We start from the raw sequence: 26,696 nt of genomic DNA, 5'->3' as shown, positions 1-26,696 counted from the left end.
TGCTGTTTACTGAACTTTTCCTGAATTTAGCTCTTCAACACCCAATGTGACTTGATGAAAAGGCACTTTGTCTAATATTTCCCTGTATTACCATAAATTCATGTCACACTGAAATACCTTAACTAAAATCCTTCATAATCAAAGAAACAACTTAGTATCACTCATTTCTGGACTTTGTCAACTTCTACATCGTAAGAAAGATTCCATCTATGATGTAAGCAAAATTCTTCTATCTGAAGGTGATGAAATACATAGATATCCCTTAGGCAAGACACTAACCTGATGACATATACCTGTCGATGGCTTGGTTAAAAAATAATCCTACTTTATCAGTTTTATTTCCGGGAAAAAAATTTCCACATCTATACAAAAATCTGTGATTTTTATACATTATTTCTACTGAAATGTTCTATGTTAATTCAAAACATGGGATTAAATGATTTATCATTTAATTACACTTGAGATTAGCCCATAATCTGAAAGGTTAACCAAATTAACTGTGTTGCTGGTGCATCGTAAATATAAAAAGTCAAGGGTTCAAAAATAGAAACCTACTTTATTGATATTTACGGCATTAATTTTTAATTCTTTTAGACTGGATTTCCTATTTAACTTTACTCTCTCCCAAACATTTCTTTATTTTGATCTTTTATTTGAAAGTAATACATGCTCTTGAGTACAGAAATATGTAAACATATACAGCAACATGTAAAGATTTGAATCTTTTAACAGTACTGTTATATGCAATATATTTTATTGATTTGCCTTTGTTGATGGTCCATGTCATAATTTTCTCTTGTCATTCCTCTCAATGATAATAAGCAGTGTTCTGTGCAAATAAAGGACCAAATAAATGCAAATATGTCCATCCAGAGAACCCAATTCTATAGCAAATGAAATAAAACCTGCCAGACTGGCAGCATACGGTGACAATAAGAATCTAGCCCCCATTTTCCATACATCACATCACATCTCAGTTTGTAAGCCATACTACACCTGCCCTGCTGCAACACATTTAACTCCTCCCTTCTGCCCCTAGGATCTAAGGGCAATGTCTGAACAGCTGATGCCAAAGAGTTTAGAAAATAAGCTGCATGCTGGAATCATCTCTCTCCACAAAATCCACATCTGTTCATTTTAACTCTCAGAAGGACAACCACGCCCAGCAGAGGGATGCAATAAAATGCAGTGCGGTAGGATGGTTAACCTGACTCCTTACCACTTGAGAGCGAATGTCTGTCAACACGGCTTCAGAACCTCAGAGGGAGGGGGAAGCTGAGCCTGACCCTCCTGGTCACGAAAACTGCCACAGCTCCATCCAACGATCCTTGGCCCTAGTCTCACTGGGTAATGAGCTCAGACTGTAAAAGCAAGTCATCGAAAAGAAAAAGACAGCATGCTGTTTAAATACCAACCGTGTTAACTCGGAAGCAATACAGTACAATTCATGTACCTCATGTTCTCTGCTAATTGCTTAAGACATCCTGCCTTGGAGGAGACAGCATCAGTAGCCAGGACCTAGTCTTCTTTAAATGCCAGCTGTTAATAACAAACTCCAAAAAGGTCTTAATTGCATTTACCAGGAGCTCATGAACTTTAAAAGTTGTTAATCAGATTTCCATGTAAATGGAATGACGATTAAAGGTTAAGTACAGGTTTCTGAAATTTCAGAAGTTGAGAATATATTGCCCTTCATAGGGAAAAAAAAAAAAAACTATCAGCCTTGACAGGAACCAAACATCTTAATTAAACATGCAGAAGTACCATGCTTATTTTTATGTGAAGTTCTATTTTCAAATGTCAAAGTTAATCATGCACTCGACTAAAAATGTGCACTATTCATTCTGCCAGAGAAGAAATGCCTCAGTATTCTTTTCTGAAACAACATCTGCAGGTCTCCGAAAACTTCTAATGGCCCCTCAGACCCGATCCCTGCCTATGCGACACGGAAACCCGAGAATCACAGTGAAATGCCTTCCACACAGAGATCTTAATTGCTCTCCATTTGAGGAGCAATCTAAAGCCACACGTTTTCAATCAAGTCTGCTTCATATTTATGGGGCTCAGGAGAAACATGAGATGCTTCCCCCATAAATTTGCTGCACCTGTGTCCCTGGAGTGACATGTTGACAAATGAACATGACATCTCCTCAAACTCCAATAAGAATTTATGATTCCTGGAAAGAATATATTTGATCAATTATAGTGTCATCACAGTTGAAAGCAAAACCAAGTCTTTGGAGTGCACTTCACAAAATTTGCGAGTGCTTGTATTCTGCAATAGGATAAATGACAGATCCCAACCCCCCCGGGTCAGGTCCTCCTGCTCTAATACTCCATCTCAGATTCTCCAGCTTGAGAGGAGCTAGGCACAATCACCACTGAGTAGAACAATGACTAAGATGAATAGCAGTGTGGTGCCCTAGACAAAAATACTGCCAAGCTCGAAATTGGAAAATATTTGTAGTATACTATCTAGCTAGTAAAAATAATTATTCTTTAAGCTGGTTACCTACTTGTGGAAGAAAAACAAAAATCCCTTCTGCAGCCTTACTTTTTCTACCTTTGTCCCTGATTATACTTCTAATTCTCCCTTTTACTCCTTCTAAGAGCCTGAGCAAATTTCAGTGTTTGCTCAATACAAGGTACCTACAGCACACTTTAATAGGAAAGCATAGGTTCTTAGTGTTCCTACCAAAGCTACAGCTACAACTGCTGTTAGAATTATTTCTAGTAACTATGCTAGCATGATCACAGTTGGCCACAGAGCAAACCCAAGTTCCTGCGTTTTAAAGAAATCCAGAAGTGGAAAGAGTAACACAATATAATAATTGGCTCATCTAAGGTGGAAAGAGAGGAAGCAGGGAAGAATTTTTAAGTGGTTCTTTTTGGAAAATGCTTCTGCTGAACTCTGAGGTCCTCTGAATAGTATCTGTGCTTCTCAAGGACTGGCACCACAATGGCCTCTACCAACTTTCAACCTTTACAAGGGGCTCCCTCTTCCTGAGGACAGAGTGTGAATTTCACATTTGATTCAATCCACCACATGTCGGTAAAGCTTTTAAAAAGCAATCTGATTGAGAAAAAAATCCCACTCAATATGGCAAGCTCTAAGGTGCTGAAAGATGGATGTGCTGAGAAACCACACTTGCTTCTTGCTAGTGGCCCTTTGTGACCAACAGCATATGGTAAGGCAGTGGATCAGGACTTAGGAGATTCTGAGACAGCATGTTCTTCTATGAGATAGAGTTTCTCCGTAGAAAAGTGTTTCATTCTCCTTTGTATTTCCCCAAAGAAGATTACTGGGTGCATATGTGTGCGTGTGTGTATGCACATTTGTGTGTGTGTGTGTGTGTGTGTGTGTGCATGCAATTAATGCCAACTGAATAAATGGTTTTTATGCAGGTGAAACCCATAAGCTTGGGGTGCCTGGGTGGCTCAGTCAGTTAAGCGTCCGCCTTTGGCTCAGGTCGTGATCTCGGAGCCCTGAGTTGGGCTCCCTGAAGAGTGGGGAGTGTGCTTCTCCTCCTCGATCTCTGCCCTTCCCCCACTTGTGTGAGCAAGCGCTCTCTCGCTCTCTCAAATAAATAATATCTTTAAAAAAAAAAAAAAAGAAAGAAAGAAACCCATAAGCTTGTCCTCACCAGTACCCTGTTCTCCTAAAGTACCCAACAAGATAATCAGGACAGGGCTTCAATAAAGACAGAACACAAAATACTTAGGAACTGGTCTTTAAAAACAACCTCTTATCAACCATTACCACCACAATATCCACCAAGGGCTTCTAATGAGACTGACCTATCCAATGTCTCACAAAATTAAACAACCTCATTCCAATATCTGTGCCTTTATTCATAGAGTTTAATTTGAACAACTGGCTCATTTTCTTCTGCTGCAAATTAAATCACCTTTCAAGAACCAGCACAAATATCAGCTTTACACTGATGTTTCTATTCATTTATCAAGCATTTATTGAATATAAGGCACTGTGCTGGGTACTGCACATCCAAAGATGCAGGAGACAATATTTGCCCTGAAGGAGGTCTAAGGATTGCTCAACGGTCTTCCGTTCCTTTGAACCATGGCATTTAGTTTCTCTGCTAGCTGATATAAATAACGCTGTACATAAAATTAACCTTAAAAATTTTACAGTATCACACCAAAAGTATATATTCAAAAGTAGCACTCAAACAGATATTTCAGCTACTGACTTGGCTCTTATCTCGGTTTTCCATATTCCCTGGCCTGTTTCTGTAATTTCCTTTATTAGTTTAATCAGTATTTATAAGTGCCTTCTGTAGGGTAGGCACTAAGCTAAGTACCTTAATTTGTCACCAAACTGCTATGTGGAATGACCCAGTTCTCCAAATCACCTATCATGTCCTTTATCCTCGGCTCTGTGATAACTGATTTCATACTGGCAACAGCTGCAGCCCAACAGAAAGCTCTGAGAACCTGGGAAGGTACATCTACCATCGGGTACCTTGTTACACAGAGTTATCTACACCATTCTGAGCAGCTTGAGGAGCTCCATCCATGATGTCTCCTGACTTTTCTCATACATGAGACACTGATCAGGGAGTCTAGAATCTAGTTTTCTCTTATTACCCCATCTACCAGAGTAGCCCCATCTGAAGTTTCTCTCCCTCCTCAAGGTGTTCAATTATGTGATCACATCAGTGTAAACTAAGATGGTGTGCTCCACTAAGCCCACAGGGCTTATCATTCCTGATGTGATGTACTTTCACACAGTGAAGGTATAATAATTAGTTCCGAACACCTGTGTGGCTCAGTTGGTTAAGCGACTGCCATCAGCTCAGGTCATGATCCTGGAGTCCCAGGACTGAGTCCCACATGGGGCTCCCTGCTCAGCAGGGAGTCTGCTTCTCCCTCTGACCCTCTTCCCTCTCGTGCTGTCTCTCATTCTCTCCTTCTCAAATAAATAAATAAAATCTTAAAAAAAAAATTAGTTCTTATTTCGTTGGCCTTGGTACAGCAATTCTTTCTTCTGGACCCACAAAGCCATTACCTAAACATTTTCTAGCCGCACAGCCACACGCAGACCCCTCAGAATCTAGTGACCCATATGAATACAGTGATTCTAGGATTCAGTTCCAGTAACTCACAGGCAGAAATTAGAATCGTTAATGACAGTGTATAGGTTGGGACACAGTTGCTTTCGTTTCCTTTGCATTTACTTTCAACTGGACAACATGTATTTACCTTTAAATAGTAACGTCCATGGATAAAGGAGAACACACCTAGACTGAATGCAGAATGTAGCATAGCAACCAAAAACAGTTCTGGTTTAGCGTAACATGGAAGGAAACAGATAGCTAACATAATTAATTTCTTATGATATATATTCTCAGACAGTGAAGCTATTATAATCAATAATCCTTAAATTAGTAAGTAACAGAGTTAAATAATAAAAACTTATGATCTGGGACACGATGGATGGGGGAATAGCTATGTGCACCACTGATGTTTCATGGAATGTGGCTGCTTTTGCTGCCTGAAACATTGCTAGGACCACAGACAGATCATTCCATTTTTAAGTCAAAAGAGCAGGAAGTTAAAACCCATATATCTACAGAATGCCAATTATGCATATTATACATGCGATTTTAAAGGTACAGTCAGCACTTTTCCATCCCATCACTAGCTCAGCCTTCTCCATTGATAAGGTTTCCTATATATATATATCTACCACCTGAAGCTTCAGATCCATCAACTCTGAAACAGCTTTCCAAGAAACCTAGACTTCTCATAATAAAAAGGTTCTACAGAAAATAAAGACTGTTATTTGTTTCTCATGTGTCAGTCATGATACTTTAAAAAAAAAAAAAAATCAATGGAATCTAGATGGTGGTATTCTTGAGCTTTGTCATAGATGGGCTGAAAGTTGGCAAGATAATCATTCTATTAAATAATCATCACACATTGCCACCTTAGAAATATCTTCCATCTGTAGCAGAGAAAAAGTTTTGTTTTGTAACCTTCAGCCTAATGATGAACCAAAGCAAATCCTCTTAAGGAATGAAGGTAATGCTGGAGAAATAATTAAAATATAATACAAAACAGGGGCGCCTGGGTGGCTCAGTTGGTTAAGCGATTGCCTTCGGCTCAGGTCATGATCCTGGAGTCCCAGGATCGAGTCCCACATAGGGCTCCCTGCTCAGCAGGGAGTGTGCTTCTCCCTCTGACTCTCTTCCCTCTCATGCTCTCTATCTCTCATTCTCTCTCTCTCAAATAAATAAAATCTTTAAAAATAAATAAATAAAATATAATATAATACAAAACATAAAAGCAGAGTTATTCTAGTATGGCAAAAATCTCCTAGAAACGGATTAGAAAAAGAAAACATCTCCCAATCTATTAGAAACTGAATATTTAGAATGTTTTCAGTCCACTTATGTGTGAATAGGGGTAAAAATGTAATAGCAGCCTGTCTCCAGTTTTCTTTAAGATTGACATTTAAAAGCGGCCTGAACCACACAATTTAGAACTTAATCATATATTGTCTTGAAATGTCAGTACTGTTAAAAATAATATTAGTTTGATCTCTACTAGGAAGCAATCTAAGAACAAGCACCATCTTACACTTTTTCTTCATCTCCTGCATTTTAGAGGTTGCTCAATTCCAATGACATGAATAAGGCACTTTTTATCTAAAAAGAAAATCAGCCTGCTTTCAAAATAAAGTTGTGCATTTAACATAGAACATGTTACTCTTAACCATGTGTTACATATTACAAAGAAAACTTTCTAAAGCAAGGAATACCCTGTTTGCTAAAACAGATAATTAACTGAGAAGATGCCTTTAGTAGAGAGTACTCTTTAACACGTTTAGAAGGTTACTAACTTACACGTTTATGATTAATTTTCCTTAGAAAAATCTTAATAAAATAGATACAACAGGAAAAAAATACAAGAGATTCTCTGGATGCTTTATCAGTAGCCCAAAAGTTGATCGCTAATTTTGGAGAAATGACTTTTTCATTAACAGAAAATGTAATGTTTGAAATTTTCAGTACAGACTTCCAACTTTAAAACTATTAAAAATCTGTATGGTATTATCTAAGAGATAATACCTATGAGAAAAGGTAAAGATTTCATTTGAGGATATCTTGATAGCAAGAGAAAGCAAAGGAAATCTCCAACAGAAGTAAGCATTAGTATTCCACGTTATCAATTATCACCGAGAATTTTCACTATGGAACTTTCTACTATATTCCACAGGATCTGGTCAACCAATGTTATTAAAAATCACTGAGCCTTATTGTAGGAAGAAGAACTATTATATTCCTGCTTTCATATAAAATGATTTCTAGAACCCTGCTGTATTATTTATAATTCACAGTGATTTTTATATTCTCACAGCCTACTACAGATTTTTCTTAAGTGATTTATGTTAGGATCTTTTAAAGCCTTGTTCCTATGTATGGTTTATTCTCCTCTCGGAAAAGGTAACAATCCATTCCATGTATGTGTGTCATGATAAACTTACCAGACAGACAGACGGTGGACACACGTGGACGTTACATAATGGAAACGAGACTGACGGGGAATAGCTGGCCCTTATAAGGTACTTTTCACATGGAAGAAAAATACATATGGACTACAGAATTCAACCCACCTCCCAAGACATATATTTCAAATGTCCATCTATTGCTCGTTTGCTCAGAGTAAACACAGAGGCTAGCAGTTCACACATGTAACATTTTGTTGGCTGTTCTGTCACTACTGCAAAGAACACGTTTCCAGAGTGTGTGTACATTTGTTAACCTGTCAGCCGCTGTCAATAACCCATAATGGTGGAAAGTCAAAACCGTCTCGTTAAAAGTAACTTTTAGAAGGAAAAGAACCATTGTCCACGCTCAGGAGCGTTGACTATTCTGGACCTGCAAGGCAGGCGCAGAGCTGACGGCCGGGTGGGGTGTGGAGATGGCATGGCTGCTGCAGCTGACGCTCCTTGACACTCTATGTCGGGCTGTGTTCCGGGGCTGCTTCCTTGCTCACCAACTTTCTCCTCAGACACAATATTTACTGCTCTCATCACCGCCAATGACACTTCCCTATATTTCTTAGGCCCCAGGGTACACACTTCCTTATATTTTAACGTATCTAAAATAGTTATAACGGCTCTCAAAATCATTATCAACAGTTTTACACAACAGATGTACACATTCAGGTACTTCTCCTTTTTCTTCCTCATCTTATATTTCTTAGGATCTTAGCATTAAGGACCCTGCTGTAAGGTCTATTTCTAATCGAAGCTTTATTCCTCTTCCCTCCTCTCTGTTTTTCTCCCCCTGCCGCTTTTTATGTCTTAGTTGTTCTTCATCTACTTCTGTCATGGGGAACGCTGGGTTGTTCAACAAATCAAATGCATTGGACCAATTATCAGACCCTCACCTCTTCTCAGTAGAAGACTCAAAAGCAACACAGCAATGTGAATACAATTAACACTACAGAATTGTACACTTTAAAATGGTTAAGATGGTACATTTGATGTTATGTGTCTTTTAACGATTACAATTTAAAAAAAAATAAGAGCAAGGCACATGGTCTCTCTGGAGTCATCCTGTTATACAGTTATGTTTTCTCAACTCAAAATCGTTGACCTCTTCCCATCAATCGCATGAATTACCTATGGGCTAAGCACATCTACCCTAGTGACACACTGCTAACTGGCATCATGCTGGCGACCCTAACTGAAGAAACATCAGAACTGGCGGTCCATTTCATCCCTCACACAGCAGTTCACTGGTGGGCAGCCAGCCACCAACTCAAACCCCTCAATAAATGCCTATAACTCTTTCTCTGTCTCAAGGTTTTTAAATAAGACATGTCTGGGCTTGAGGGAGAATATACACATAGAAAAAGAAGGATGTTCAATACTATGAGTCTATCAAATGAAGAAAGAAAAATTCATCTGGTCAAGAACGCAAGAAAGAAAATTAATAAGTAAAATGTTAGCAAGTGACCTGGGTTAATATTTATATTAATCTGTGTTGAACATATACATTTATAATCCCCTTTAACACTAATGAAAATAAGATTAATAGAGGATCTTGACCTAAGTTGCAAATCAATACAAAATCTGTAAGGAGAAATGAGAAACAAATATCAGACTTTCAAGTTAAAATGTTAACTTGGTATTAGACTCTAGTACCCCAGACAGTCTTTCCCATATACACACTACCATATCCACGAGTGTGAAAGAAGACAAAAACAAACAACACACAGCGCTCCAACTCTGGCCCGCACACAACTACTGCCAAAATCACTGAAGAACTTGCACCAAGTACGAGGCTGATGGAATGGGGTTAAAACCTACACCTTTTTGGTTGACACTTAATGGCTTAACTGCGGCACCCCTGGAAGCAAAGTTAGTCTGCTTACCTGGAAGGAGGTACAAAAAGCCCTCCCTCCTCTCCCACTGTCCACACTCTCCAAATCAAACAAAACTAAGTAACGTTCACTATTACACAGACACTGACTTGAGGCGGCAGGCCCTCCTGTTACAACTTCACGGGAGCACGTCTTGTCCTACATCCATTAGAAAGAGCCCTTCACATGAAGCAAGCTGCTAGCAAGGAGGAGAGGCCTAGCATGGGGCTCTGCCAAATAAAATCCTCTTAGGTGAAAGACTAGAGATAAGGACAAAAATAACCATGGAAAATGCATTTCTGTTTATTTTCATAGGCCATCTATTCTCTATGTATCAGGGAATCAAGCAGAAATGAAGGTTGAAGATTCCATCTCCAGGAAACAGATTTGCATTACATAAAAACCAGGAACTGAGCTGGTAGATACACATGACCCCGATTTTTAGTGGTAAAACCCAGAAAATGATTTCATTAGCACCCAAACGTTTCAGTAATAAGCTCAAAAGCAAGTCTTCATATTCCAACAGTCGGCACAGTCTAGGAGGATTTCCTCTGCTTGGAGAATGAGTAAATGGGAAAAAGAAAAAAGAAAAAGTGAGCAAGAGAAATTTCAAGAAACTAGAAACAAGAAAACGTCAATAAATTCTGGCACCTTCAGTAGCATACAAGAGGAACACACAGCCTCTTGTAACAATGAAAGGAAATCTGTGAAAACAGACTGAAAGGAAAAGACATCAGGATTAGATAAAAAAAGGACAAAGGAAAGATGAGAAGAACTCCAAGGAAAATAGAAATGCTGTAACGAGAGAGAAACCTACAATAAGTGCAACAGGTTAATAATTTATATTCCATAAAGTTAAACTGGAGGTGCAAAAAACAAATTTGAGAAGTGTTCCCAAATGGAAATGGAAATAACAACAAAGATTGAAAAAACTGAGGACAGACGATAGCCATCAAGATTTAAGAGCAGGGATTCACCTGAGAATTCTAGAAACAAACTTTTTAAAAAAATTATGTTTACATCTGTACATACACACACACACACACACACACACACCATGAATTATATTTTCTTGCACTGGGGGGAAAATATCATGTATAAACAAAAGAATCTACCACATTTGTGGGGGCAGGAGAGGAGAGGGAAAATGAAATGGCCCTTATCTAGTTCGATCTCATTTGTGATGTAAATGAATATAATTAGGCAGAATAAAGAACTTCTAAAAAGAACAAAAATGAGGATAGCTTTATACTTTCTCCAACACTATATGATAGGAGACTATCGAACGCTGTCTACAGATTTTTAAAAGAAAAGAGAGGGTCCAAAAAAAAAATTATCCTCACATTTACCAAAGCTCAGAGAACATAACTTGACAGACTTCAGAGAGTAAGGAACCAGTGTTCTTGGGAGTATATTGGTTTCTCAGGGCTGTGCTCATAACAAAGTACCTCAAACAGAGTGGCTTAAAAAAACAAATCATTCTCATGGTTCTGAAGAAATCAAGTATGAAATCAAGGCGCTGGCAAGTCCATAGCTCTCTGAAGGATCCAGGACAGCCTACTTCTTTGCCACCTCCTAGTTTCCAGGGGTGACTTGCAGAAACATCACTTCAATCTCTGCCTCCAATATCACATGGCAGCCTCCCTGTCTTTTTTCTCTGTACCCAAATTTTCCTCTTAAAAGGACATTAAACTTTCCTTTTGTAAAGATTATTTATTTATTTGTCGGAGAGAGAGAGAGCTCGCACGGGCACAAGCAAGGGGAGCGGCAGGCAGAGGGAGAAGCAGGCTCCCTGCCTAGCAGGGAGCCCAACCCGGGGCTCGATCCCACGACCCCGGGATCATGACCTGAGCTGAAGGCAGATGCTTAACCGACTGAGCCACCCAGGCGCCCCAAGACATGAATCTTTAGATTAGGATCCACCCCGATACAGTATGACTTCAATTTAACCAGATTACATCAGCAAAGACCTAATTTCCAAATAACGTCACATTCATAGGTACCAGCGGAAGGACTAGAACATATCTTTTTGGGGTACACAATTCTACCCACTATGTCATGGAAAGAGGGAAGAGGGGGAGGGGCTCAGGTACTCTAGGCTACCAAAGATGAATCGAAATCAGGACTGAAGACATAAGGAAGTCATGACACAAAGGACTGCTGGGCTTTCCCAGCCCTGAGGTTAAGAACAGAACTGGACTGAGTGTAGCAGAACACAGTGGGCACTGTGGGCAGAAAACACTCCCCTGATCTGTGCCTTCCCTCTTCGGCCCTTTACCTACACTCACTTATTTTGACTCACAGTCAAAATGTTTCAATTAGACACTTGAAACAATAGGAGTGTTATTCTTTCTACCACTAATAATGGCTCAACTATTTTAAGCACATTTGGGACAATATTCCAGGAGATTTGGGACAATATTCCAGGAGAACTACTAGATAGACAGTATATTGTTCTCTCTAAAACAGAATAGCTACATAGAGCAACATAATAGCCTTTTTTTTTTTTTGGCCTAGAAACTTGAGAAATAATTTCACATCTTTGAAACTCATATTGAAGTACTTGAATCATTGTTTTTTAAACAAACTCTTCTCTCATCTAGGTCCTATGACTACAACTGTACTATATATGCTTAAAAATAATTAGGATATGAACTCAACTATGCATTAAAAAATCAAAAGTAAATAATACAAACGAAAGTTAAAAATTATCCCTGGGATATAGAATTCTGGGTGATTTTTAAATTTCATACTTCATATACTTTCTCTTTCTAAACATGTCTATAATGAACACACACTACATTTATAAGTAGAGTAAAATGGCTTATTTAAATAAGTGCATAGAATTTTACATTCCCAATAGGATGACAATTTTATGATTTTTAGTGAAGCAAAAATTTAGAGAAGGAAATTCACTAAAATGTAAACAACAGTTATTTCTACGTGGTGGGAACATGGAAAAATTAATTTTTTCCTATTTTTCTGTATTTCTCAAACTTTCTGTAATGAGCATGGCTTATTCTTGTAACAGGAAATAATAATATAAGAAAGTGGGGAGGGGACTTGCCTGGTGGACTCTGCAGGAAGAACAGACTGAACCCATCTTCCTTTCCCATCTGTAAGATCTCTGTATATACTCTGGGGAAAAAGCAAGCAGAAGTCTCTGATTGCCTAAAACACTGTGTAATAGCAAGGAATCAACGTTGTTTTTATGCCTCAATATGCTTTAGAAAATTATATATCTTCCAGAACATAATAGTGTAGAGCCAAAATACATCTGAATATGAAAAACGATGAAATGCTTAGTTGACTTGGCCAGACTCACTTTAAAATGGGAACAGAAGCTGCCAAAGCAATTTCTCCTTTAGTCCTTAACTTGCAGTTAAAAATCCAACATTAAGCCTGCCAAAATGTTCCTGGGACTTCGAAGAGCTAAATAAATTTACGTAAATGTAAAGGTAGCCTCAGGAGGACGGGTGAAAAGTATCAGAAATAGGAAACTTGAGAAAGTTACATAGTAACAATGGGGCACCTGGGTGGCCCAGTGGGTTAAGCATCCAACTCCTGATTTCGGCTCAGGTCCTGGTCTCATGGGTTGTGGGATTGCTCCGTGCTCAGCATGGAGTCGGCTTGAGTTTCTCTCTCCCTCTGCTCCCCACCCCCACTCTCTCTAATAAATAAATCAATCTTTTTTTAAAAAGTATTTCCTTTTTCTTTAAAAGATTTTATTTATTTATTCATGAGAGACAGAGAGAGAGAGAGAGAGGCAGAGGGAGAAGCAAGCTCCCAAAGGAGCAGGGAGCCCGATGCGGGACTCGATCCCAGAACCCTGGGATCATGACCCGAGCCAAAGGCAGATGCTTAACCATCTGAGCCACAAAGTATTTCTGAAAGAAAGAAAAGAAAGAAAGGAAAGGAAAGAAAGAAAGGAAAGAAAAGAAAGAAAGAAAAGAAAGAAAGAAAAGAAAGAAAGAAAGAAAGAAAGAAAGAAAGAAAGAAAGAAAGAAAGAAAGAAAGAAAGAAAGAAAGAAAGAAAGAAAGAAAGAAAGAAAGAAAGAAAGAAAGAAAGAAAAGAAAGAAAAGAAAGAAAAGAAAAAGAAAGAAAAGAAAAGAAAAGAAAAGAAAGAAAAAGAAAGGAAGAGAAAGAAAGAGAAAGAAAGACAGGAACAAACAAACATAGTAATGCTACGGAGGCTGGGTTCTAGGCTGATTCCCATTGCCAGAACTTGAGGTTTACCTCTGGACATTTTATCACTCCATACTCTCAAAATAGTCCCAAATCAAGAATATCATCACTGCTTATCAGGGAAAAAGTAGGGGTGGTCCTTATTCCTCTCGGCTTCTACTGGGTTCAGGGATCTAGTCCATGGCTTCTGAAATTATCTGTGAGGATGGATCTGTTTTGATACTATTGTAAAACACAAAAAGTAAAACTTTAAAAACACTAAGATAAACTCAAAGCTCCCAATCCATTTTTATTATTCAGACATAAAATTACTTTGTCCAATCACTAAGAGTTTCTAAATGCTTACTCTCGTTTCTATATTTCGTCCAGGATAGGTAATAGTTAGCATGCCTTGAGTCGCAGCACTAGTCTGGTCAAGCTAGAAGCAAGCGTGCATTCACTACCTAACAGTGAACAAACTGGAGAAGCACCCACCTGCATTTTACAGATAAACCTGCATTAAAAGCTGGGAGTAACCATTCAAAATGCCATCAAATCACTGGAGAGAAATTTACAGCACAAAGAACAGAGCACAAATACAAAAGCATATCTCCCGATCCTAAAAAAAAATGGACAAAGTCCCCTTTTAAATAAGAAAATCATTTTATTGGCAGTTTTTGGTTGTCATTTTACTGGGCTGAGGGAAGAGAAGGGCTGATCCACCTTTAGCCATCTCAGGTTCAGGCAGGGAGAATGAGGATGCCCGAGAAAGAATGTGCACTGCATTTGCACTCGGAAGGCAGTCACAATATGAGAAGGGCTCTGCCTGAGATTTTACTGGCCAAGAAAAGAGAGGCCTTCCTTACCAATGTCATTAGAAAGTCATCACCTGGGGAATGTAAAAACTATGTATCATTGTCCAGGCCTCTGGGGCAGGGCCTGGGCATAGTGAGTTGGCTTAACTCTCCACGAGGACTCTAATGCGCAGCCCAGGCTGAGAACCCCTGAGGTAGTGGAAAAGGGCCCCAGCAGGGAAATTAAACCCTTGGGTTCTAAGACTGGCCCTAACAGTTCTTAGTTTTGTTGCCCTGTACATGAATCCCTTTATAGTCCAAAGCCTTACTCCATACAATTGCAAGGGAAAGCGTACATACGACACTTTCCTACCTCATGGGGGTTTTGAAACCTCGGATGTGTGTTCACTGTAAAGCACTCTACACATGTTCCAGCAATCCTTTGCAAATACAATATTTACTGAGAGAGAGATTTCAGGGACTCTTAATAAATCTGGAGATCAGAAACCTATGACTGCATATGCACACTTGAGTAGATTCTATAATGAGTTTAGGAAAATTTCAATTTGTCAGAATATAAGTTGAAAACTTTGAGAAATGCTGTCTTTTAGAATCAAGTATATGGCAGGAGAAACTTGGCAATCAGTATACATGATCCAGAAACACGAAAAAAATATATGCACACAGGAAATCATATTCATGTCCCCAAAGCTGTGTCCAGTCCTTAAAAATCTGTTCTATTTAAAATAAATGTTTATATGCAGTTATATCTAGGCTAATAGACATGATTAAAAAGAGCCTCCAAGAAGTGTGAGTTTGAGATCTCATCCAGTCCTGTGACTTTAAAATACAATCTATTGGCTAAGACTGCTCAATCTATCAGCCCAGACCTTTCTAGTGAGCACCCAGATGCATACACCCACCTGCCAGCTCTGTGTCTCATGTCTCACAACCACCACAAACTTAATACAGTTTATTTTTTTATTTTCGGCCAAATAAAGCCGAATTCTCCTCTCCCTTTCCCCAATCTTAATGTGGCTCTTTCACAACATTCAGGACTCAACTCAAATGGCATCTCTTCAACGAGAGCTCACAGATCACCCTAGCCTGAAGAAGACACCTCCAGAACAAATCACACCCTGCAGTATTGTTCCATCATATTCTCTTTTTCATAAGAACTCATCAGGAAGGAAATTATCATATGTGTGTATGAGTTTATAGTCTCCATCTCTGGGATTCTATGCTGTTCATTGCTCTAGCCCCAACATGTAAAACAATATCTGGTACAGAGTCAGTCCTCAATAAATATTACTCTCCACCTAACCTTGTTTGTGTCCAAACAGAGGCATTTAAGAAGGAAGGAAATTCAAGAAGATTTACAGCAAAGGAATAAACTATGCACAGATGGTCAGGCTTTTTCAAAGATTTTCTCTTTTTCATACCTGAGACTCCACGTACACCATATAAAGACACTCACTCTGATGCAGTAAAGTCCTCCAGGCTCCACTTGCTACTTCCTGCTTTGATCCTTCCTTTCTGGTCTCCTTGGTCCATTATGCTAACTCTCATCTGGAATCTCCCTTGTCCCTTTGGATTAAAAATTCCTTTAGTCACCAGCTTGACTCTATAATTGGCTTTTCCTGAAGACTACAATTGGACGGAACTGCTAGGCAACCACAGTCAGTGAGTGTGAGCTTACACTCTACTCTGATGCAGACCTACTTCTCAGCATACCTTTTTGACCAGGATACCAGTACACTCGGGTCTCCAGGGAACGAGAGAACGGGGAGTGATCACAATTTCCTGAACCACACAGTTTCTGGGGTCTGTCATTTGTCCCTGGTCCTGGCACAATGGTCAAGATAAAGGAAATACTCCATCACGAGCTTCCTTTATCCTCTTGCTGCAAATACTTCTTGTACAGCTCAAGCTTTCTGTACACAGAAGGTCACACCTCACTTAACTACCACTTTCCACTTTGAGGGACCATTTTCCAGCTGGCCTTTCTGGGCATAGAACTTTGAGAGATAAGGATGAAGCCCCAGGGCCCACAGTAGTAGGCTTGGTTCTGGCTCCTCAGTGCAGCCAAGAAGATGGGGAAATTTTCCCGAAGGCCCTTCATAACCACCCACCAACACCCCCAGGGGGCAAGCCAACAGGCATGCAACTCAATCTGCAGAGACAAACACTCATCCAGGGGATCTGCTGGATTCTGCACCTATAACCATAGGAAGGGTCACTGAGAAGTTTTTGATATTTGTGTTTCCACCACCAGAATCAAGTGACAAGACTCAGGTGCAACTAATATGCACTTCGCAGACCAAGTCCTTACCTACAGGGCTTTCTGATTCCATCCAAGCCTACCCAGCTGCTCTCCGGTCAAGAAAACAGAGCTGCACTCACATTTGGCATTCCATGTAAGAATTTACCAAAAGGCAGTTGTGCTAATGTTCATTTCCCCTTGTGCTGGGCCTCTCCTGCTAGAATTTCCTGCAAACCCATCCTTCTGCATCTACCACTACTTGCATTTCTTACACCAGGTCTAGCCTGGACAAATGCATCACCTCCAGAAGATTGTCTGAGGACAAGAGCTGTGGCACCACCCCCACAAGGAAACAAATGGCTTTCAAACTAACTCTATGCCTCCTTCCACAGCAACTACAGCTTCTCACTCCACCACTTGCACAAAGCCCCCACCCCCACAGACATGCACTTCCTATTATAGATTACGTTATCATTATACTCCTCTCTGATCAATGGTGCTCGCCCTTATCTTTCACGGGTCAACCTTATCAACCTTCACTACAAGCTTCCTATTGGACTGCAATCATCTCAAACTCGAATGGCTTCAATACCATTTATCTTCTCCTTACAAGAAACAGGACCACCATTCTTTTAGTTACACAAAGCTTGGTCAGCTCTGATTTATTCCTTTCCTCAATATTCAGCCAATCTTCAACTCCCTCAAATGCCTTCTCCTTATAACAAAATCTATTTACTCCCACCCCCTCCATATTTCACTTCGTGCACTAACCCTTCCATCATAAAACCCTCCTTTCCTTATCTACTAGGTTCTCTCCTTCAGCTATATAAATAGGCTCCAATCCCATCGCTCGCAAGCTCCACTGCGTCCCTCCGCCATCCCCACTACACTGAGGAATCCGTCCTATTTCCAAAGCACTTCAGGACTATTCCAACATTTAGCACATCATGTTGTCACAATTTATGTGACTGACTGCCCACTAGTGAGGGCTCTTTAAAGCAGAGGTTCCAGATTTTTCTACTTCAAATCTCCACAGTACAATAAATTTCAATAAATGTTTACTAAGTGAATAAATTCTTCCTACAAATCCTCTCTAATAACTGTCCCTTTGTATTCTCACTGTCCTTACAAAAGGGTCTTTTTAATTGGCCTCGAGTCTTACCCCTCCAGTTCACCATGAAAACTACAGCCAACACATCCTTCTTAAGAGACAGCAATTTCATATCAATTCCAGAGCTTAAAAAAAAAAAAAAAATACACACACACACACACACACACACACAAAACAAACAACAAAAAATCTCCAATGGTTCCCACTGCTCATGGCAGGACTTGTCAGCAGGCTGATCATTAGTACTAGACGTGAAAGGCCATGTGGGCAGAATTTCTCTCACAGCTTCCTAGGATGGCTCACAAGAGAAGAACTCAGCCAGCGGAGCTGCACGCTCCTCCGCTCTGCTGCAGGCCTCTCGTCTCAGGAATATCCATTAGTAAGTACACCGTGTGTGCACACATGCACACACATATCCAAACATACACAAAGCCTCAGCGGTTTTAGTCAGAATTAGCCCCACTGTACCATTCACAGGCCCTATCCCTCAGAGGATGGATTAGAGCTTTATAGGGAATGATAAATGCCTCTTTAAGATGTTAGGAACTCTTGCTCCATAAAATATAAAACTGAAAATCTTTAGCTGGCATTTCTAGGCCCTCCGCAATCGGCCCCAACCTACTAGCCGGGGTTCTCACTCATGGGTGTCTTGGATGTGCAGCCTCCGTGCCACCTCATGCAATATAGCCCCTCCCCCAACACACTCCTCGTCCCCTCCTGCCTCTGCCTCCCCTCTGTAATACCCCTTCCATCCTCAAGCATTTTCCAGCCACTCCATAATTTCTCCTTTCCTTTAACTCCCCCGGGTCCTTGGGAGTCTGTAAGACTGGCTTGGCACTTACCACTCTAGCTGTTAAAGTGACAACTTTTGAAATAGAAGATTTCGAACAAAATCTCCCAGTAGTACTAAAATACCTCCAGTCAAAGCATGACCACTGATGGCCAAATGTAGCATAAGAAGTTAATCCTCAAGCCAAAAGTGCCTGAAAGGAAGAGGGAATTGAATGGGCAGCCAGGGGTAGAGATAAAGGTAGGAAGAATAACAAAGTGAGAGCCTTCATAAAAGTACATAGTTGATTCTAATACTTTCCTCTGCACCCCTTAATATGTCACCCAGGAACAGTAAGACTCAGTAAAAGCATAAAGAGAAATAAGATAGTCCTTGTAGTTTGCAGGAACTACTGTTACTTTTTTTTTTAAGTTTAAAAGGCAGTTGGTGTTACCCATGCAAGACCCTGGTTTAGGAATAGTTAAAATGTGTGTGTGGGGGGGGGCAGGTGTAGGAGAGGGTTGCCAGCAAATGATTATTCAATTGAATCACTAAACTTTTTATTTTAAATGCTTTTAAATGAACACATTTAATTAAAAGGAAAAAATACAGAGGTTGTAACTCATGAGAAGCATTGTGCTAACCCGAGTTTGGTTTCTTTGAGCTGTCTGAACTGAGTGACAGATGGAAGAGTTACCCACTGAGTTATAGTCACCCTGATTACGTTATTGTTCGAAATCTCTACACACTCCACAATTCAAGAGTGAGGCAGATCCAGGGGAAACACAGGAAGGGTCACCTGAGCTAGGAGACTGAGAGTCTCCCACTCCATCTTTGCTTCTTTTGTGTTACAGACTTTATGCCTCTTAATAAATTGTGATTCTTTCACAAGTGCCAGGCCAGTGATACAACTTCATTTGGTGCCAGGTAATCATATATCAGTAGTTAGAAGACAGCTTTGTGTAGCATCATTATCCTCGTACACACACACACACACACACACACACACACACACAGTAAGAAGTAAAAACAATCTTGGAATCCAAATCTCCTAATATAGTATTGTCTTATATTCTATAAGCTCGTCAACAAAAATACTGAAGAACTGACCCAGTGTTACATGTAAATAATAGGAAATTAAGAAAGTTTTCCAGATGAGGAAGACATGAAGAAAACAATCCAATATACCGTAAGCGTAAAGCTCAGGGACAAAGTCACTTTTGCTCATTATGACAATTCTGAGTGCTCAACACAGTACCTTGCAGATGGCGGGCATTTCATAAATTAATCTGCAAATGAACACTCGGAGATGAAAACCTGGCTGTGGTATTTAAGGTGAAGGCCAGCAGCAAAGAACCCAGTTAGCAGGCAAGAGTACACAGAGGCAGAGCCAGTGGACCACTTCATCCAAACCCCCTGGACACCTCCTAAAAATGCAGTCATGTGGGCTCTTCACATGTCAAATGTATTAGAATTTCTGGGCTCGGAACCCAAGAATCTCAGCTTTCAACAAGCATTCCACAGTGATTCTCCCGGCCATCAAGGCCTGAGACCCCGAGTGTATGAGAAAATAATGACCCGCACTGGAGGCAAGGGAAAGAAAGGAACTGCATAGAAATAAAAATTTAAATCTAAAGAACATAGGGCATTAGAGACAGAAGAGACAGAACATGGACGATGGGGGTGGGGGGAGAACAAGGAAAAGTTAGTTATAAACTAATGTAAGAACCATTTAAATATAAATGTACAAACACTAAAGAATCGGCTCTGAGGAGCCCTGGGATGAAGGATTAATTCCATTAGTGTGCAAGAGGCCAGGAGTACCATAAGAGACATCATTAGGATAATTAAATAATTAACACACATAGGATTAAAATTCCTCTTGGGGAAAATGATAATGAACAAGAAACACCTAACGTAGTTTCACAAATGACTCTTCAAATATCTACAGACAAAGACAGATCGGAACTAAATATGGAGGAAAGTGTAAAGTACCTTGTTACAGTCAGCTAAAACTTATAAAAGACTCAGAGGTAGCAAATTAATTCATGCTACTCAAGTAAGTCAGACATGAGAAGATGAGCTTTTAAAATCACCAAGGTGGGGGGTGGTGGGGAGACGGGGAAAAGAAAAACGCTGCTAAAAATGGAGTGGGGGATGGAATTAATGAAGACTAAACCAGCTCAGAAACTGAACTAATTCCTTTTAATATGTCTTTGACAAGAAAAATGAAGAAGACATATTTGTATAATTAGTGAGAATGAAGACTTTGCAGAAATAGCGACTGACAAAAAGCAGATGGGGAACACTTGACAAAACTGAACTCAGACCAATCAGCAGGCCTGCATGATGGGAAGCTAAGTCTCTTAAGGGAATTCACTCACATACTTGAGGAGTCATTTACAATCATTACGGAAAGATCACAGAAAAATGGGGAAACAGAAGATTTGAAGGGGAAAAAATCAGACAACGAAACATCCTATCAATCTTAAAATGGTTACGAAGAAAGAGGATGGCAAACGTTAGTGGTAAAAGCCATGACATTTTCTCCCATGCAGACTGTGGGCTCCATGAAGCCAGAGACATTCTTCTTCCCTGTGTGACATTAACACGAAGTTTGGAGTAACCAGCAACTGATCACCAGGTAGCTGAATGTGTATAAAGACAACGAGCTAGAAAGTGAATGGTACCAAACTTTTCCCTTTCTTCTGAGCAGAAAATTGCATCACAGAGGAGGTTATAGACCATTTTTTTCTCTTGTGTATGAAATAATAGGAAAAGGTAGAATATGTGAACATCTGGTAGCCAATTAAATCATAAACCATGATCAGAATAAAACCCTAAACACTCTAGAAATATAAACAGAGTAAATTTGAGAAACTATAAAATAAAAGCAAAAGATGTACAATATATACCATAAATTTGAGCAAATATTCTCAGTACTTTCTTTATAAAGAAATCCTCTAAAATATTTGGAAAACATACTAAGCTTAGAGAGAGGCCAAAAGATAAACAGAAATCCTAAAATCTACCTTTACTTTGATCACTATAATTCAATGAATCATGGAATTGTCTCACACAGACATTCCAACCCATCCCCCACGCAACGTCAAACACCCAAATACTCTTTTCAATTAATTTATCCTTAATTTATAAACAGGGCAGACAGGCAAATTTATATAAAGGCATATGCTTTCATGTGGCTGACACTAAGCTAATGGGAAAAGATCTCAAATAGTTATAAACAGAAGCAAAAAGACTAAATGCTACATTCCCCCACAAGCTAAATTAAAAGGGGGAAGATTCCATCTTTGGGCATCTTTGGGTATCTCTTTATGTAGAGTATAGCGCATTCCATGCAATACATATTCATAACTACACACTGATTAAGCCAAATTGAAAGCCACTGAACTCACATACAGGAAAGGTATACGGCACTTAGGAAGGCTGCTTCCGTCACAAGTCAGTCCCAGCTGTCTGATCAGGTCCTCTACCGCCTTGAGGATTAGGGTAGCAGACTATCCCTTAAGAAATGAGTGATGTTCGCTTTCGGCCGGAACCGCCATCTTCCAGTAATTCGCCAAAATGACCAACACAAAGGGAAAGAGGAGCGGTACCCGCTATATGTTCTCTAGACCTTTTAGAAAACATGGAGTTGTTCCTTTGGCCACATACATGCGAATCTATAAGAAAGGTGATATTGTGGACATCAAGGGAAGGGGCACTGTTCAAAAAGGAGTGCCCCACAAATGTTACCATGGCAAAAATGGAAGAGTCTACAATGTTACTCAGCACGCTGTTGGCATTGTTGTAAGCAAACATGTTAAGGGCAAGATTCTTGCCAAGAGAATTAATGTACACATTGAGCATATTAAACACTCAAAGAGCCGAGATAGCTTCCTGAAGCGTGTGAAGGAAAATGATCAGAAAAAGAAGGAAGCCAAAGAAAAAGGTAACTTGGGCGCCAGCGTGCCCTACCCAGAGAAGCACACTTTGTGAGAACTAATGGAAAGGGGCCCAAACTGCTGGAACCCATTCCCTATGAATTCATGGCATGATAAATGTAAAGAAAATAAAAGACCTCAAGACTCTAAAAAACAAAAAAAAAGAAAGAAATGAGTGATGTTCATCTTCTCTCAGGAAAAAGGATACCCTTTTCCTATTCAGGAATAGGAAAAGGGTATCGGCCCTGATTACTGAGAAAGGGGATTTCATCATTGATGAGTCTTTATGCCAAAAGAAGAGCAAAGGAGAAAACAGATCCAAAGGTACTATCATTGATATGAATACCGACAGCTCTGGCCTACAAAGGATAGTTAGAGTCAAATTCAAGACCTCACTCAGAGGGCCAAGCTCCGGGGGGCTGGATGGGGCAAGCACAGACGTACCAGCTGAGGGAGCAGAGAGGGAGTACAAGGAAGGCCAGAACACTCTAGGTCTGACCCATGTCCTTTCCAGTTTGTCTAGATGCCAAGAAAAAAAAAATCTCTCAAAAACAATCAAGCTGATGTAAGAGCACTGATCTCTTGAAATAACTGGCAAGAATAAATTCTATCTCCTTAAAACAAAGCAGAAAACACATGCAAAAAAAAAAATGCTGCTTAAGAAAATTCGAACACCCTTATTCTACCTCTAGGAATAAAAGATTGGCAAGAACAAATTAAGAGATTGTTTCTATATGTTCACTGTTGTAGATAATGCTGCAACCGAAGCGTCCATCAACAAACGAATGGATGATAAAGATGTGAGGTGTGTGTAAATACATGTATATATATATATATATACACATATACATACACGCATACACACAACACAGTGGAATATTATTCAGCCGTGAGAAAAAGGAAATCCTGCCATTTCCAATAGACTTTGAGGGCATCATGCTGAGTGAATACAGGGAATCTTATACGTGGAGTCTTTAAAGAAAAAAAAGTCAAACTCATAAAAAGGACAGTAAAAAAGGGATGGCAAAGGGCTAGAGAGGATTAAGGAAATAAGAAGAGGTTGGTAAAAGGGCCCAAACTTTTAGCCACAGACGAATAAGGTCGGAGGATCTAATATTTAAAAAAAAAAAATTAAGAGCTAATTGGAAAAAAAAAAAATCTAACCAAGGGCTTGATTCAAAGGAAAGAAAAAAACTCAAGCACTTCAGGGTCAAAAGAAGCAAGTTTAATTATTCACTTAGTCATTCAACGTAATCTAGGTAGGACAAGAAGCAATGGCAGAAACTTTTACCTCACCCAGATACTTCTGGAAATGAAATATCTAAATAATGAAGCATTTTCTCCAAAAATGGATGTCCATGGAACATCTAAAACTCGAATGACAGACATACAGACGCATGTGACTAGGAGAGAGCATTCTATAATAAATGTGTTTCAAGTGTCATTTGACTGCTATCGTTAGCACCTAATTTATCTGGTAACCTGGACCACTCAGAACTTAAAGAACAGGAAAGAGACATTTCAATAGGCAAAATTTACTTAGGTTACAAAATCCATAGTTAAGAGCTCAGGCACTTGATGCCAGTTGAGTGTTCTCTTGATTACATATTCTACCTGCAATTCTAGCGACCTTGGTTCCTGCCTTCCAAGCTTATACCACAGTTGTTAGGCAGCTTAGAAGGCATGAGGAGCTTGTCTGAGACAGACATAATAAGCATCTACATAGGATACCCTACCACCACACAGCAAGGGGAAAAAGACAAATGGCCTGAAAAGCAGACAAGTGAGACAGAAAGAAACGTAAGTCTGGGGCTGGTTCAAGGTGCGGACAACACTGTACAGGCCTCTGGAGGTGGCAAGGGGAACTCTGACACGCAACACGTTCGGTAAAGGGTAGTGTGCAGAGTTCAAATGAAGCATCAGTTCACCAGGTTCAAAATGATGGCCCTTCAAACCATCAAGATAAGTCTCGATGCGCTCGGGATTTTGTGGCAAAAAGACCTGAAAGAGTTCAGAGCACATAATCCCAAAATACGCCATTTTGGCGCATTTTGAGTTAAAGCCACTTGAAAAACAGCAAATACAAGAAAAACACTCTGACCTTCCCTCTTCTTCTTAAGAGCAGGAGATGAAATTCCTCCATGAAAGATGTCCTCTCAAGACCAGAAGGAAAGTAACATGCTTACCATCAAGGACAAGAAGCTGGGGGTAAAAGAACTATACACAAATAGGTCTTGTTGAAGTAACGCTCATCTTCCTAATTTAGCCTCCTCACATAGCTCAGTCACTTGTCCACAGTTGCCTTTGTTAAACCTAATATAACAAAGCAAGTAGGTTTCACCATGTCTTTGAGCCTTTTTTTATGAGAGGCCCCAGGTCATAGAAAAATTACATGAAATACATTTGTATGCCTTTCTCCTCTTAATTGTCTCTGACCATTTTCAAACCCAGCCAGGGATCCTAAGAAGGTGAAGGAAAACTTTTTCCACTCCTATAGACCTAATGTGAGAAATATATTTTATAAACTTTTCCACTTAAAAATGTTAGAATACAACCTTTGGTCTTAAAGGAATGAGATTTTGCTTTCTGAAACATTAAGCTGCATTGAAAATCAGATTCCTAGACAGTGTGAAAGAAATTAGACATTACCAATCTTCTTTTTAGAGAAAATATGATACAATAGTTAAGTGTTTACTTACAATAAAGCAATCAGTCTCCATCAGAACTAAGATTGCCATTTAAGAAAAAAAAAACAGTAAGGATAAAGCTTTAATTACAAAAACAAAGAGCCATATGGATCTGGCTATTATGACAGCACAATCCCGAGGTCTGTGAAATGCAACTCATTTCAGTCCTGGCACACAAGCCTTAAAAAAAATGGTTAAACAAGCTCAAAGTATCTTTGAAGCATCAATGGTGCACTGGTTTCCGATTTTTTCTGCACTGAATTAAAAGTTAATAGATGTTGCAGGCAGTTCCTCTACATTCCTTAATCTGCAACCCTCCAAACTCTAGCAAATAAAAGCAGTCCCTACTATCGCTTTGCAGTCTGGAAGGACAGCAAAATGACACGGTGGGGGAGCTTTGAAGTTTGTTAATAATAGAAAGGGAAATATACCATGAATGCCAGAGGGGGGAGCTCAGAGCAAAGGGAAAGATCATGTTTATAATGGGCAAGAAACAGAAATTCTGAAAACCTTCCGAGCTTTCACATAATATCCTTTTTTCTCTTTTTTTAGTGTTCTCTTTTGAACGATGGGTTCCAATACCCTTTGAAATAAACAATCCCCCCCCCACCGCCTCCATTTTTTTCCTAGGTGGAGGGAAAATAAATAAAAGTACTGCCGACAGTAACCAGTTTAAATACTGGGCAGGTGTCTGAAACCTGTGCTTTAGGGAAGTCTCCAGCACACAGCCTCCCCTCTCTAATCAGTTTTGTTTGCAAATGAACCTACACAGAAGGATTGGCATCTAATGATGCTGGAGGCACAGTGAAGGAATTAGCCCAAGACAATCATTATTTTAAAGAGGTGTTTGGCTTCCCCAACTTTCCTTTATATGTTCACTTCTAAAGACAAAATGGAATTTTAATAGGCTCTTTCCATAATTAAAGAGACTACCTTTGTGTATTCACTGCCCTTTTCACCACTAAGGAAATGCAATGACTTTACCAAAGAAAGGAGCCACTGGCCATTATCTTCTCCTAGAAACAACTTCCAAGTACAGACAGGTTTGCAGAGATAGTCAGGGTCAACCAGGCACCCTTCTTTCAGCTCTGAATTGTTAGCGTTCCTTTTAACTGGGCTTTCAATCCTGAACAATTTTGTCAGTGACCAGAGATGCAAAATTGGCATTAAGATAGTACAATCAAACAATAAGGTTTTTGATTCTATAGGGAAAGTTAAGGCTCCCAAATCGGTACATAAAGGAAATCCTTATAAGGAAACAGCATCCCTTTGTATCTGTTAGCTAATGCCACAACAATACTGAGTAACAACCACATTAAAAACTCAACAACATACAACAATAAGCACTTCTTTCTTGATCACATATACGCTGGTTATCTGGGATTTGGCAAAAGACCAAATCCAAATGCACAAGCACATTTGAAGCCCTTGCTAGTGGCATTATCTGCTGATGCCATTGGTCATGGTAGGTGACATGTCCGAGACCAGTGTCAATGGAAGAAGGAAGTATACTCTCACAGAGAAAGGGGTGGAGATAGGGTAAGGAATGACTATTTGCGGAACAGTC

At 39.7% G+C, this 26,696-nt stretch overlaps 1 protein-coding gene and 1 pseudogene across 2 annotated transcripts in view; one reads left to right on the top strand and one right to left on the bottom strand.

The window, feature by feature from the left end:
- EXOC4 (exocyst complex component 4) overlaps positions 1–26,696 on the bottom strand; it is a 721,833-nt gene that overhangs the window by 542,823 nt on the left and 152,314 nt on the right. The gene's annotated exons all lie outside the window — the stretch shown is intronic.
- Positions 22,084–22,580, top strand: LOC148162541 (large ribosomal subunit protein eL21 pseudogene; annotated as a pseudogene).

The sequence above is a fragment of the Eumetopias jubatus genome, unplaced genomic scaffold, assembly GCF_037043125.1.
Source record: "Eumetopias jubatus isolate StellerSeaLion01/CBP00866 unplaced genomic scaffold, mEumJub1_p1.0 scaffold_14, whole genome shotgun sequence".
Classification (NCBI taxonomy): domain Eukaryota; kingdom Metazoa; phylum Chordata; class Mammalia; order Carnivora; family Otariidae; genus Eumetopias; species Eumetopias jubatus.
Note: the sequence above shows the minus strand (reverse complement) of the source record. Positions and strands in the feature narration are given on the sequence as shown.